The sequence below is a fragment of the Onychomys torridus genome, chromosome 6 (assembly GCF_903995425.1).
Source record: "Onychomys torridus chromosome 6, mOncTor1.1, whole genome shotgun sequence".
Lineage (NCBI taxonomy): Eukaryota > Metazoa > Chordata > Mammalia > Rodentia > Cricetidae > Onychomys > Onychomys torridus.
The window spans coordinates 99,850,307-99,865,993 of record NC_050448.1 but is presented as its reverse complement, the minus strand read 5'-3'; the positions used below and the strand labels follow the sequence as shown (position 1 = coordinate 99,865,993).

The following is a 15,687-nucleotide window of genomic DNA, read 5'->3' as shown; positions in this document are numbered from 1 at the left end:
CTTCTGTGTATTCAAATCTTTCAATTCAATGCCCTGTAGGCATAATCTACATGGTGCATATATTCTAGAACCCTCTGGGATGCATAAAGTAACCACTACTAGCTCTCCAGTAACAATCAATATATTTGGTCTTTTAAGTTTTAGCTATCCAAGTAGGTGTGCACTGTTCTGGATCGAAGTAACCTAGCCCCAGAAAGAAAAATATGCTATGTATTCACTTACAAGTGGATGTTAGCTGTTAAGTACATGATAATAAAGCTAAAATCCACAGACCCATAGAGGTTACACATCACATTATCCTCAACTTACAAATGTTTTAAAATTCTTAAGTAGGTAATTTGTTAGGGTTTACTTCCTTTAGAGAATTTAAAAGACTAATATTTTATAAGACACTTACAATCCACTGAATAGAAAATGTCACTGAATATAATATACCAAGGAGTTTACTCTCTACTACAACTGGTCCTAGATTAGTGACCCCTTCCATCATTTACACAATGTTGTGTCCTTTTTCCTTTTTTTACATACATCGAATCCAATTTGTGCTTCCCATATAGTAATGGATGAGTAGCCTTTTTCTTCAGTGTGGTCAATCTATTAGAGGCACAATCTTTCAAAAAATTCGACTTTTTCTCTTCTGTTATTAATTGCCAATTGCTCCTTGTCTAGGGGCAGGAGTTAATGTTTGCCTCCCCTCTCTATGGTGTCATTTGACTTGGGTTGAGTTTGAAAATGGCATGTTGTCATAATCACTGTGAGTTCATATGTACAACTGTCCTATTGTGTCTAGAGGACACCATTTACTTCATTTATTCACCACCTGTAGCTCTTAAAGTCTTTAAGCATCATCATTCACAATGATCACTGATTCTTGACAGAAGAGGTATGGTGTGTATGTTTCATTCAGGGCTTAACATTCTACAGTCTCTGAACCTGACCAAGTGGTTCCTTGTGCCAATCATCATGCTTCTCTGAGGATGGCTAAGGGATGTATTAATCATCTTTCAAAGGTAGGACAAGGCTAACCATTTGGTATTAGATGACAAATTTATGGACTCTTGATTGGGGAAGACTATTTCTCCAGCTCTCAGCATTCTGTAGTTGCCTGTATTTCTTTATATAGGGTTGAGGCGCCATGAGTTTTCCTCTCATCCACTTTAACATGCCTATTATTGCCCTTGTTCAGCTTATATTTAAACAGTCATGTTGGTGAAACATCAAGTGTGTGCGTGTGTGTGTGTGTGTGTGTGTGTGTGTGTGTGTGTGTGTGTGTGTTTATCACTTACTAATAAAAAAAGAGACTATGACTTTGAAAGAGAACAAGGGGTTTTGAGGTAGGACAGGGCAGTGGGAAATGACATTATATTGTAATCTTGAAAATAAAATAAATATTTAAAAAGCTAAATCAATGTTTAAGTTAGGTAAAACAAGTAAAAATATCTTCCACCAGATTCTCTGCAGACATAGTTACTTTTCTCCCCTTTGAACCAGGAAGCAAAGTCCCTCTCAGGGGAATGAGCATCAGCAATGAGCAGGAGAGGATATAGGACAGGGCAGAGAAAATACCACAACAGTACCTATTATTTTCACATTATTATTTCTTTATTCCAAATGGTGTGGGATGTTTGTACACTGTGTGAAGGTGTATTTCTGTAATTGGTGTAACAGAAAACTGAATGGCCAAAATCTAGGCAGGAGATATAGGCAGGACTTCCAGAAACAGAGAGGACTGTGTAAAGAAGAAAGGTGGAGTCACCAACCAGACACAAAGGGAGAGAAGTATGGTGATATTTTATTTGTACTGAAATGTGATTTTATTTGTATGTTAATAAATTTGTCTTGGGGTCAGAGCAAGCTATAGCAGAAGCTGGGTGGTGGTGGTTGCACGCCTTTAATCCCAGCACTTGGGAGTCAGAGCAAGGCAGATCTCTGCATGTTCAAGCATGGCAGACACACGCCTTTAATCTCAATACCACACATAGAAGACCTGGAGGTCGGTACAGACAGGCAGTGATGAGGAGGTCATGTGGCTGGGTTTATAACCAATGAGAAGGCAGAACAGAAAGTCTATAAAGAAGAGAGACACAGGAAGTAGGTCTCTTGCAGAGAGGAAAGACAGCAGCAGCAGTGAAGGGTAAGTTTTTCAGATCTCAGCTATTGCTCTGACCTCTTAGCTATTAAGTCTGTATTTGGCTCTGCGTTTCTTATTTAACAAGATGGTTACATCTACAGAGAAGAAGTGCAAGATGAAAGAGAGATAATGCCTCATGGCATAACATAGATTTTTAAATATGGGTTAATTTAAGTTATAAAAGGTAGTTGAGACAAAACTAAGATAAAGGCCAAGCTTTCATTATTAATAATAATGGTCCATGTTATTATTCATAGGCAGGAAGTCCTGGTGAAAGAGCATATTACACCAAACCTGTGTCTTCCTGCAAAATTTTTGTGTTTTCAAGAGTTATTATGAAGTGAATTCTCAGAAGACTTGCTTGATGTTTGATAATGTGGTAGAGGACTGGCTTTTGAAGCCAGATATTTTGCCATTTTAACTGATGTACTGTTGATGTCTGTTTTCTATTATCTATAGTGGCTGCCTCTTAAGCAACAGCTGTCCTAGCCAGAGATTGCAAACAGTTTAGCCACAAGGGCTGCATCCTGAGGGTATTCTGTTCCCTCAGGCACTGACTCTTTCAAAGCTACTCTTTCAAAGGGAAACTATCTAAATCTAAGGAACTCACTACTCAGTGGTTTAGGTAGAATTCTACTTGCTCAGAGAGTCTGGATAGCAAGTAGCTAACCTCTATTTTTGGTGTCTTAAAAACAAAACAAACAAACAAACAAAAAACAGCATCCTCCTCTCATCCCCCACTTAAAAAACCCTTGTTTCACATGGTTCCTCCTTACCACTTCCTGTCAGCTTCTTGCTGACTCAGCCTCTTGCTTGCAGGTTTATTTTATTTAATCAAACACATCTTTGAATTTTTAACAAATGTAGTAGGGGGAAAATGCAACCCACTTTAAAATAATATTCCCTGACAATGTACTCAGTGGCTCTTTAGTCAGATGAATTAATCCATCTTTACTTGTATCAGGGGAAATGTTTGGAATGTAAAGTAACAGAATTCAGTGTGCCTCTAGCATATTTTCTCACTTTTTATTCTACATACACAGAAACCCTGTTTTACATAGAGAACTAGGTAAAAAAAATATAGAGATAATTCATCTCTATTTGAGCACCAAGTGAAAGCTCCCATAACTCACTGCTATCTTTGTATAATCTATGCCCTTGAGGTCATGTGAGAAATCACAGTAGAAAATTAAAAGGGCCTGGAAGCAAATGAGCAAGAGTATACCTCCGGATATAGGAAGCCCTGCTTTCCTTGACCACTGCTGTGGATGAGAAGATAGACAATGACCTTCTTTAGTCTGGGAACATAAAAATGCAGATGTAGGCCTTGGAACAACAATAGGAATCATGACTGAAAAGTCACTCTATGTGCTTCATGGAAATTTTTGAAAAATGTGTATGCAATTCTGCTTCAATACATGAATTTTTTAAAAATATTACTGTCACTTCCTGGAATCTTTTCCTTAAGCACCCTTTTCAACACTGCTACTGTCCTACAGGGTGCTGTGTTCTCCTTCTACATGTCTCTCTGAGTGCTGAGTGCTGAGGCATTGATCACTGAAGCATGTGGTCAGAATGAAGGTAATTCTTGATCAAAGCATTAAATGCATTGATCATTTGAGTTTTTTCCCATGTTCTAAAGCAGAGCACTCCATTCTTGCAAAAGTCTCATGTGGATACATTCCCATCAGATGAAAGTTGGCACAGATGAACTACTCTGCTATGTATCCCTTGACAGAAATCATGGCTGGTAGGTAACAGCTCTTGGTGACAAAGCATTTACTATAACATGACAATGAAGCCATGTAATAGTGACTTGTAAAGCAAGGTCATGCAGACCAATCATGCTGGAAGTGCATTAATATTCTAAAACTCAGTGTTAAAATTAACTCAGCAGTGTTTTTTTGTTGTTGGTTTTTTTTTTTTTCTGTATTCTTTGGAGCACTTTTCCCAAATCTTAGCAACCTGTTACATTCCTGTCACCAGGAAATTGCTCAGAACATCCTAGATGGAGTTAAATATGTGGTCAGCTCTTGACAGCTTTCAGAGTTCCATTTAAGGGGTTAAACCTCTTAGGTTCAGTGATCACTTCCTGGTGCAAAATTCTTGAGGACAAAGGCATGCATGTTGAACATTAGAGATTTTTCTTGTTTAATTCCATAATTTTAATATGTGATTCACACTAAAGAATCTGAAATGAGTACAATTATTTCAAACTGACTTTTATCTAATGTATTAAGCCAAAAACTTTTATCAAGCAGTTATTCAGTATAAAGACTATTTTTATCCTCCTTTTATATTAAATGAAATGATGAATGAAAATCTAGGTAAATTTCTTAGATTTCTTTTTAAGAAAATAAGCATTGACAGTTTGAAGACAAGAAAAGATATACCCAGTAGACTGACTATTTAGAAAATTAACCACCACCATTCAGTGTTGCTTCTAAAATATGTACAAGTAATTAGATATTTAAGTATGTAGCATAAGTATTTTAATGATTCTATTGCCTACAAGAACATATTGTCTCCATTTGTGGTGTATTATTTTGTATGTCTTAGAAAGCAGACTTAATAATCCATTCACTGTTCTCAGTCTGGTATCCAGGTCCACACTAATAGCCCATTTCTTTCACTCCAGATTGATTAATTTTGTTATTATTATTTCTTTAATGTGTACATGTCAACCTCCTATTTTCAACACAGTAATTAACATCTGTAAGTTTCTGCTGATAAATGAGAGTAGCCTCTTGTGGCATTATCTGTCTCTTATTTAGTCTTTTCTCAAAGTACTCCTAATAATGCCTAACAGTTGTATTTAGTCAAGGACTAAAGTATGAGACATTCATGACTAGAAAGACACAAGTATAGTTATTGAATGGCAAGATATGCCTGAAGATCCAATAGTGGGACTCATATCGTGGAGGCAACCAATAAATGTATTTAATAAGATTTAAGACTTATACAAGAGATGTGAAATAATGACTGAAACTAGAAACCAACCCCAGGGCTGGTGTGGTAATGGATCTTAGAGAACCTACAGCCACCTCTTAACTAACCCAGCATAATTCCCAACTGCAGTCTATAATTTTGCCTTTCAGGCTATCTTTACATGCTGGCCTTTGCTATGGTTTATAGGAGTCATAGGTACATAGGACTATTGGTTACTTTCCTCTCTCAGCAGTTTGTATAGCACCTTCTGGTAATATGAAAGCTAGACTTCAGGACAGAAGCTTCCAGGTCAGATCCAGCTTAATTTGTACAAGTTCTCCTTATCCCTTCCATGGGATTCGGCTTGCATTCTGCACTGTCAGATGTGAGCGTTGCTATTCTTCCTTCCATTCAATTCTAGTTTCATTTTCTGTCCTTTTCTATACTTACACTTTCAGTCTATCTTTTTCAGTGAGGTGAATTTGTTTGGACAAGAACCATCTGAGTCTTGCATTTACTGCTTTGTTATTGGTATGCTATGTTATTGAAGGTTAGCACAGATTTCTCCCTTCATCGTGGTACCGGATTAGCTTTATTAGAATCTTTTCTAATCATTATTTTTAACCTACTAGACAAATGTCTTGTCTATGGAGCACTCAGAAGCTTCTGTCTTTCCTCTTTTGGGTGTCAGGCTCACTTGACATCTTCTGCAATAATGACATAGGCGTCCTGACCTGATAGAAACATGGCTGTGCTAGAAGGTGCTTCTTTCTCTTTCTAAGTTAAAGGAGGCAATAATTAAAAAATATAGTAATTTTGTATGAGAATAATTATGTTTCACAATTTAAAATGCACTGGTCCCTGTTCTCATGGTGATAAGCATTCCAGGAAAAGGATCAACTGTTCTTCAGGTAGGCATGTTTTGTTAGTAAGGAAGCATGAATCTCTTCAATGTTTCTTCTGTATTCTGTATTCCTAGCATTTTAACTATAGTATGACAGGGATAAACTTTTTGTTTATTAATATTTTTATTCTCTTGCCTATCTGGGAGAAAGTGACATTTGGACTTCACACCTGTTGCCTTGTTATCAGGCCTGCCTTGCCAGCAATGTGTTTCTAGACTGTTTTCAAAAACCCCAAACTCTGTAGGAGTCAGAGTTTGAATAAATAACAATGATGATGATGATGATGATTATGTAATAAAAATACAGTAAAATAACGAGAAGGTAAATCTCATATTAAATTTTTAGAATTAATGCCTCTGTAGAAAGGAAGCAATCTGTCAATATGATTCTCATCATGTAAAGTTTAGTTTTTAACCTGAACTTGTAATCAAGGAAAAATGAGAGCACCAAGTCTTTTTAGTTGTGTGTGTGTATGTGTGTGTGTGTGTGTGTGTTTCAAGTTATTAGTGATTTGATTGACTTTTTAGAACATAAGAACAAATTTAAAATAAGAATAGACCAATGTTCTCATAAGAAATATACCATTTACTAAAAATTCTATGCATGAAATCTGTAAAACAGTTTTGTTTCACATTAAATACAACTCAGTTGCATCTGAACTCCATTCACAGTTGTTCCAGAGAGTCAAACTTCATTTACCTTGAACTTTGTTTAAAAAGTGGGTTTCGTTTATTCTGGGCTAGTGACTGAAAAGTCATGAAGGGGAACTACATGCTTCCTACTCTTCTGGTGTTTAACTGTGATTGTTTCCCAAGTGAAAGGCTTTCCTGTGCCATCAGATTTTGGAACTATGGAATATAAGAGTCATGAATGGGTAGGGAAGGGAGAAGCACCAGCCTAGCCATGGAAACACTGTGTTTCAGACTTCAGGCATCACATTGTCTCCATAGTGCTTGATCTCTATTTGATCAATTAATTTGGCTGGCAATAAAATATCTAAGATTTTCCAGATTATGAGATATATTAATGTTGGTTTAAGAAATCAAAGGCAGGATACCATGGAATGCAACACAATTACTGTAACAAAGAATTCTGATTTGCATCATGATGTAGCAAAATATGCTTCCTAGAGAAAAGAGTTGTTTTTTAAGTGAATCCACAAACACTCCCCGAGAGTGAATGGAACCAGAGGTCTCAGATCACTGAGAGAGAGAGAGAGAGAGAGAGAGAGAGAGAGAGAGAGAGAGAGCACATGCCTGCCCCCCTCCTTAATTTTAAACAGTCATGTACGGGGGGGGGGGGGACCCACCTCCATCGGGCCAGATACAACAAGGTCATCAGCAGGGTGAATTCCCACAATAGTTGTTAATCTTGTAGCCTCAATCTCTTCAACAGCAAAATGAAGATTTAAAATAAAAGTTAACTCATATTTACTTTGTTAAATTTTCTGTTGCCAGGGTAAACCACATCTGTGGAAAAGTTAAGGCATGCAATGTGCCTGTACGAATCTGACAAAATACATTTCTCTTCATTTCTATTTAATATTACACACTTCTGAAAGCTCTTCAAATGTCATAAAGTATGGTCATGTGTTTCTTTAGGTAGTATGGAACTAGATTCAGAAAACACAGTATATGTGAAATACTACTAAACACATATTTGTATTCAGGAATTATACTACACATAAAGAAATAATTAACACTATATTCATTAGATATTGGTGTTAATACATAAAATTTATATGATTAAAAATTCAGTGCCTGATAAGATTGTATTTGGATGTTGTTAACAAGGGTCACAATACTTTATAAACTACTTTATTTTGGTGAATCTTTGAATTATTTTAATTTGGCCAGAAATAATTTACTGCATAGCTATATACTGGTTACTCCTACTCATATCCAACTACAGGCCCAAAACAGGAAATTTTATCCTCTTTCCTGATGGCCCCTGTGACTGTTCTATGACTACCCCTGGCCTGTGGATAACAGGTTCTGATTCTAACTGAAAACCCTTCCGGGGTTTTTCCCCAAATAAACATCTGCAGATATTGAGCCTCACTTCCACTCTCCGTCTGTCTTTCCACTTACTTTCTGACTTGAGCTATGTGGGAGGTATTTAGGATTAGATTAGCCTGTGAGTATGTGGATCTGTGTCTCTACCCAAGATGCGAGAGTACCATTTCTCCTTCGTTATATCTCCGCCTGTGCTTGCAATAACTAAGGAAAGGACAGACCACAGAAGGTTTTCACAACAACCTTGTCACCCAAGCCTGATGCTTTTGAACTTTCAGAATCTAGAAACACAAGAGATCTGTGTCTATGGTTTCAAGTATTTTGTATATGGTAATTTGTTAGAATGGTTGGAGCTGACTTACTCAAATAAATATGGTTAATTCAGGAGATTAAGTGTTCACAATGTGATGAGCTAATTTAGGGAATTCTTTTCTTAAGTGTCAACAATATTGTTATAAATACTACACTAATAATGATACATATTATACACTATCAATATATGTATACACTAAGGTTGTGTTTACTAAAATTGGATTTCATCAAAATACAATAATATTCTGAAAGCATTATGTATATAAGAATTAAACCTTTATACAAACTTTGCTATATGAATCCGAAAGAAGACGGTAAGAGTTTTCATGCAATCAAAACTCCTCAATTATCTGCACATCAACAAATATGGAAATATTATGATACCAGACATTTTTCAACTCTGAAAAACAAAATATTTTAATATTCTGAATGAATTAATTTTAAAAAATATTCATTGTAAATATGGCATATATTGATGATTCCTGATATTTTAAAGGCAATTAAAATCTTACTTCTAGCCATAATATAGTTGATTACCCATTAAAAATGTAAATATCCTATTTGATATATATTTGACACACAGTTATTTCATAATAAATAATTAACATCTTTAATTAACACAACTTACAGGAATTTACAATTTACTAATTTTAGTTATAATTCAACATACATATAAAATTTTACCAATTTAGAGTATTGTGATATCATCTTATACCTGCTTATGCCTTCTGACCTTCAGCTAATTTCATTATGGAATTGTGTTTTTGTGAAGGTTCTTTTACATTTCGGTCTAACTGTAGGAGGTTATAAGGTGACTTTTTATTTGATTGTTTATTGACTTTAGTGCTAATAAGATGAGGATGAAATGCCCAGAGAACACTGGATATAGAAAAGTGGTAAAGGACTCATTTGGAATTCTACAGCCACAGCACTGTCAGGTCTCCTGAGGGTCTGGAACCGAACCCATTTTAGAAAGCAGTTTTATTGATTAGTAAGAGACAAGTCACATTTTAATCATTTCCACACACTGCATTGCCCAAAGTAAAAAAAAAATGCACTAAACAGGGATTATAAACTTAGTTGAAAAATTAGCCGCTTAATTGTTTCTTGATTTATGGCCAACAGCCTCTTTGGAAGATCAATCATGGTCACCAAGGCACATCAAAATTAACTGGTTTGCTTTTAATTGTTAACATGCTGGCCCTGCTGGGATATAAGTATGTGTACATCTGAATTATTTTCCTTCCATGTAGAGTTTTGATGTTTATTTGGAGTCCATTGTCCTGTAATGTATTTTAATGTTCCAATATTTACTTATTATTATTTAAATTGCTTTTTCAGAAAAATGTCACTTTTTTAATTTATTGTTTTTATTATATTTGTGTTTTAATTTTACACATCTGCCATGGGTTCCGCTGTCCTCCCCCGTCCCGTCCCCACCTCCACCTTTCCCCCACCCTCTCCCCTCCATTCTCATCTCCTCCAGGGCCAAGACTCCCCTGGGGATTCATTTAAACCCAGTGGATTCAGTACAGGCAGGTCCAGTCCCCTCCTTCCAGGCTGAGCAAAGTGTCCCTGTGTAAGCCCAAGGGTCCATGTCACTTTTTAAAAGTTAAAATATTTTATTCTTTAGTACTTTTAAGTGGCCAAATTAAAAATGTATGTATGCATTTAGAGTTCAAACACTTTTGTGAGTATTCCTGTATACACACACACACACACACACACACACACACACACACAAACATATAAACACACATATACACAGACAGATAAATACACAGGGATACAGATACTCACACATACATACACATATAAACACAAATGCAAACACATATCAACACAAACAGACACACACACACACACACACACACACACACACACACACATGCACACATTGGTTCATACTACATGTAGATCTATGTGTGCAGAGACATCTATGATTTAACTAGACTAATATGTACATTAGGAAAAGAGTTACTTAATATATTTTAATTAAGCATATTTCTTTTGGTAACTGTTCTAAGTGTTTCACACATGCAAATCTAATTTATGTCACTAATGTCACTAAGATCCAATACAATTGAACATACTGTAAATAATTTATTATCTTTATTTGTAGATTTATATAACAAAAATCATGCATATAACAAACTAATATTGATATTTTGCATTGGGGAATTATGAAATCATAAAAATATGTTATCATATCGAAATTTCAAGTTGTCAATGAACTTATGATTTGAGAATTTACTTAATATCTCCAAGTCTCAGTTTTACATATATAATATAAAAATAATTAGAAATTATGACATAAGGAAAAATAAACTGTTAGCATATGTTAGTAGGTAAAATTAGTACATACTAATATATTAAACAATGTTTTAGAGATACCTAGACTTGTATATGACCTGTTAGCAGTTTTTCAGTGTATGTAAAATGAGTGTGTTAAGTTGAGGCTATTTTATTGTATGAATAACTTTAAGTCACTAAGATAATAAAAAATGCAATCTAAGTTAGAATTGTCAGTCTTTTCTTTGTATAATATTTTATGATATGGAATGTAAATTTATTTATCTCAAAATATAAATTCTATTTTAAATGTTTATTTATTCTTCTCTCATGCAATACATCATAACCACAGACCACCTCCCCTCCTTCCAGTCCCCTTCTTCCTCTCTCCCCCAGGTGCACTGCTCCTTCATTTCCCTTCAGAAAAGAACAGACATGCTATTAATATCAACCAAATACAGCACAAGATGCAATAAAGACTAGGCACAAAGCCTCCTACCAAGGCTGGATGAGGCAATCCATTTAGGAGGAAGTGTTGCAGGAGCAGGTCAATGAGTCAGAGTCAACCCCATTCCCACTTCTAGGAGTCACACAAAAACACAAGCTACACAACCACAGCATGTATGCAGAGGACCTAGCACAGACCCATGCAGGTTCTGTGATGGCTCTTTAGTCTCTGTGAGCTTTATGAACCCTGCTTAGCTGATTCTGTGGACCATGTTCTCCTTGTGTCCTTTGTTGTTAGTCATAATCACAATTTTGTCAAGAGTTTATTAGTCTTCAATAAATCCTGTTTAGAGAATCACTCCTAAGAAAAAGTAGAGTGTGTTTACTTTTTTGTGATGACATCTTAGGAAATCTGTTTTACAAAGCAAACGCAAACTACTTATTTTGTTTAAATTCAGAGGATTATCAGCTCTTATCAAGGAATATAGATCATGTGACTACAACAGTAATGCCACAATTCTCTGCGACCATCTCAGAGCTACAGTTCTCAATATCAACAATTCAGAAGCAATTGACTTCTGTTAAAATGAGGTCATTTTTTAATACGTGCCTCCTAATCCATCAAATAATGACAAGTAACTTTTCCAAAAATCCTTGTTAACCCTTTGTGCAATACCCCAGAACTCAAGCTCACAAACACATTAACCTCCATACCCCTACCTCATCAATCATTGTGACAACCATTGGGCTAGCTCAGAGACCCATAAAAAGCTGCATTACAAATGAAAAACCAACTCAGGAGAAAATGGTTGAAAAACAAAACTTACCATCATTCTTGTACAGTCTATCTACCTGAATTTTCATGCTTCAAGAGAAAAGAAAGAATGAAATAAATAAGCACAATGACAGGTAAGGTGTAGAAATTCACCATCACAGCTCAAAACTGACCTGTCTGCAAATGTGGTTTGAGAATGTTTAAGTTAGCTTCTTTATTATCATGATGTTTATATAAGACAGATTTTAATTTACTGCTTGAGGTCTTCTGTGATTGCTTGATGAATGATTCAGGATCCACTCATTCTCTGCTGATGAGGCTTCTCCGTCCGCCAGCTTCACAGCACATGCAGAGCTTTGTCTCATCAAAGGATGAGAAAGTGATTGTGTTGTTTTCTCTCTGTGTGTGTGTCTGTGTTATCTCTCTTTTTCCTCTCTTGATTGGTTGGTCAGGTTTAGAAAGAAAGAATAGTTTAGAAAAAAAAAAGCATGATAAATATTTGGCATCATAATGGGCCTTAGTTATTTTTCTGATTATGTCTAGACACAATGACCAAGACAATCTATAGAAGGAAGATTTATTGGGACTTAAAGTAGAGTCATGAAGCAGACATGGCACCAGAGCAGTAGAGAGCTGACATCCTGATCCATGAGCACAGGACACAGAGAGCTAACTGGGAGTGCTGTCAGCACAACAATTGAAATGTAACTAAGGCAGAAGTTGATACCAGAAAGTGATTAGTGCTGTGACAGGCCTGACCATGCTGTTTTGAGAGGAATGTGGAAGACAATGGGTCTTTAACTTCAGAAAGCAGTTCAACTTAAGCAGGTCTTGATCCATCCTCACAGGTGCTTGGAAGATAGAAGGGCAAGGCGGACTAAGGAGGACCTGCTCAGTAGCATATTTTAGTTAAAACATTACATACCCAGAACAAAGAGTGGGTACTGAAAACAAGAGGAAGATTATAAGTCATATATAGAAGAAAACCCTTTAGAATAACAGCTGGTCTCATTAGAAAATATGAAAGTCAGTAGACTCTGGACACACATACTTCCAATTCTACATGACTACAGATGCCAACCTAGACTATTGTACCAATTGAACTATCTGCCAAAGTTGGAGAAAGAAAAAATAAGCAGGCTATTTAGAAGGAAAAAGTGAAATAAACAAATTTGTCAAATGAAATGTAAAACACATGACAAGAAAACCTCTGAGACTTTAAAATCTCAATAATTGTTAGAAATTTAAGAGTTTATTCGACCTACTTATTCTTTCTAAATACAGATAATCTCCATTATAGAACTAAATTTAAATCAAATTCTCATTGACAGTTAAGAGTTTATATTGTGCTAATATTTCATTTGGAATATACTTAACTATTATGCAAGTCACAATTAAGAAAATTCCCTGAGGCTTATCATATGCATTTTATAGTAGGTATCTCCTTATCACATTGATAAGTTGATATTATATAACATATGTTATAAAACACACAGATATTGAAAGATTTAATTGTATAATATTTAATAAATATAGTCCCTTGGGATGCTGCATGGAATTACAGAACTGGTTTCATTCTTATTCTGTATTCCTACCTAGCTGTCCTATAACTTTTCTTTCATAATGAAGCAAATTTTAGTGTTCAAAACCCCAGGAGCAGTGACTGCCACACAGGGACAAATCATTTGCTCTGTAAACAGGAGGCAGTAGGCTTGCATCCTAGTGCTATTGATGAAACAAATCCCAAAGCAAACAAGCAAACCAACAAAAGCTGACCCACGGGCTGGCGAGAGGACTCAGCAGTTAGGATCTCATACTGTTCTTGCAGAGAACCAGAGGTAAGTTTCCAGCTCACATGTTTTAGGCAGTTCTTAAATGCCTGTAATCACAACCCAGGCTCCTGATTCCTCTGCACTCCATGAATACCTGTAAACGTGTGCAAACCTGTAAAGGTGTGTACTCACAATAAAAACACAAATAATTACATGTATTCTTTTAAAAGTGCATACAAGCTTACCTTCAGTCTCTGAGAAACTAACAAGAACTGCATCTTTAATTTATGTTGTTTTCAGAGTCCTTTGAACTACTCTGACCAACCATTCAAAAGGAATTTTCTCATACTGTTACTGGATTTTTTGTTAGTTTATGGTTCTTGTGTGGAAGATTATCAGCCATTATTGCATAATACATATCTTTTAAAAATAGAATTATGACTTAGGAGCCCTAATTCTCCTATAGCTAAAATTGCAATTATAGAAAAAATACTATTTATTGTAATATACAAGTACAAGAAAATTTTACCTGGCTAATCAAATTCATTTTATTATATATATATAATGTATGTGTACTGTGTATAATTTTTGGTAAATGTAAGACAATAAGATTCCACGAGGCTTTCTTAAACAGCCTTCACATCCCCTGTTCCATACCCCTCTTCCTCCTGTATTGACCACCTTCCCTCCTCCCTAGTTGAACACATTTCCCATTTTTCCATTATCCACTACATGTCACCTATAGTCCGGTCCCCCCACTACCAACAATAGTTCCTTTATACTTTGCCATTTCTTCACTTACTACATGTTGTATACTCATATCTAAGAATTGGACCTAGGAACCACAGATGAGAGCGAACATGTGGCATCTGTCTTTCTGGGTCTGGGTTACTGCAATCAATGTGATCTTTTCTAAGTTCACCTATTTACCTACAAATTTCAAATTTTCATTTTTCCTGATAGCTGAATAGTATTCCATTCTCTATATGTATCACATTTTCAGTAATGATTCATCTGTTGAAGGACACTTATCTATTTACACTTCCTGGTATTTGTGAATAGAGCAGCAATGAACGGGGTTCAGCAAATATCTATGAGTGGATATGAAATACTTAGGGCATATGCTAATGACTTGTATAGCCAGGTTGTATGGTGGACTTCTTTTTAGTTTTTTGAGACTTCTCAGTACTGCTTCCCAGAATGGATGAACTAACATTGAGTGAATGTTCTCTGATCTCCACAACCTTGCCAGCATTTGTTGTCAATTGACTTATTAATTTTGACCATTCTGATTGGGATGAGATGAAATATCAGAGTTGTTTGGATGATTCTAGCTGAGCTGGTTCCTAGCTGGAAGCATACTTCCTGCAGTCTATGCAACTTCCATGGACTATGCAAGCTTCCAACGGAGGGGAGCAAATGAACAGTCCTACCCAGCTGCAACACCCATGAATCACAACAAAGATGAGCATGGGAAAAATATACATAATGGTGCAATAGGAGGTAACCAGTAGCTATGCAATTAAACTTAAGGTTCACTTCACAGGAGGGAAATTGTGTCTTGTACTTGAAACCTAAGCAATTTATCATGGCTAGTGAGTTTATTGACCTTAGAAAGAATATCCTACCACCATTTTGCTAGACACTCACTCCTTATTTGTAGCATGAATCTTATCAGTTCTTATTAATAAAAACAAACCAGAGGCCAGTTATTGGGGTGAATGCTGGAAGATCAGAGAGACAGAACAAGCCACAGCTACCTCACCTCGCGAATTCCTCAGCTGGTCTTATTTCCTCAGACTGAAAGCCTCTGAGTCATCATCCAGAATGAAGTTCAGCTGAACTGCTGCTCCAAAGCTTGAAAGCTTAACCACCCAAAAGCTTAACTAACTTAGTTCCTGGTTCTCACGCCTTATATACCTTTCTGCTTTCTACCATCACTCCCTGGGATTAAAGGCATGAATCACCATGCTTGGCTGTATCCTTGAATACACAGAGATCCGCCTAGCTCTGTCTCCCAAGAGCTGGGATTAAAGGTGTGAGTGCCACCACTTTCTGCCCTCTATGTCTAGTGGCTGTTCTGTCTCTGACCCCAGATAAGTTTATTAGG

At 36.1% G+C, this 15,687-nt stretch overlaps 1 pseudogene; it reads left to right on the top strand.

The window, feature by feature from the left end:
- Positions 1-15,687, top strand: part of LOC118586250 — a 180,861-nt pseudogene that overhangs the window by 105,020 nt on the left and 60,154 nt on the right.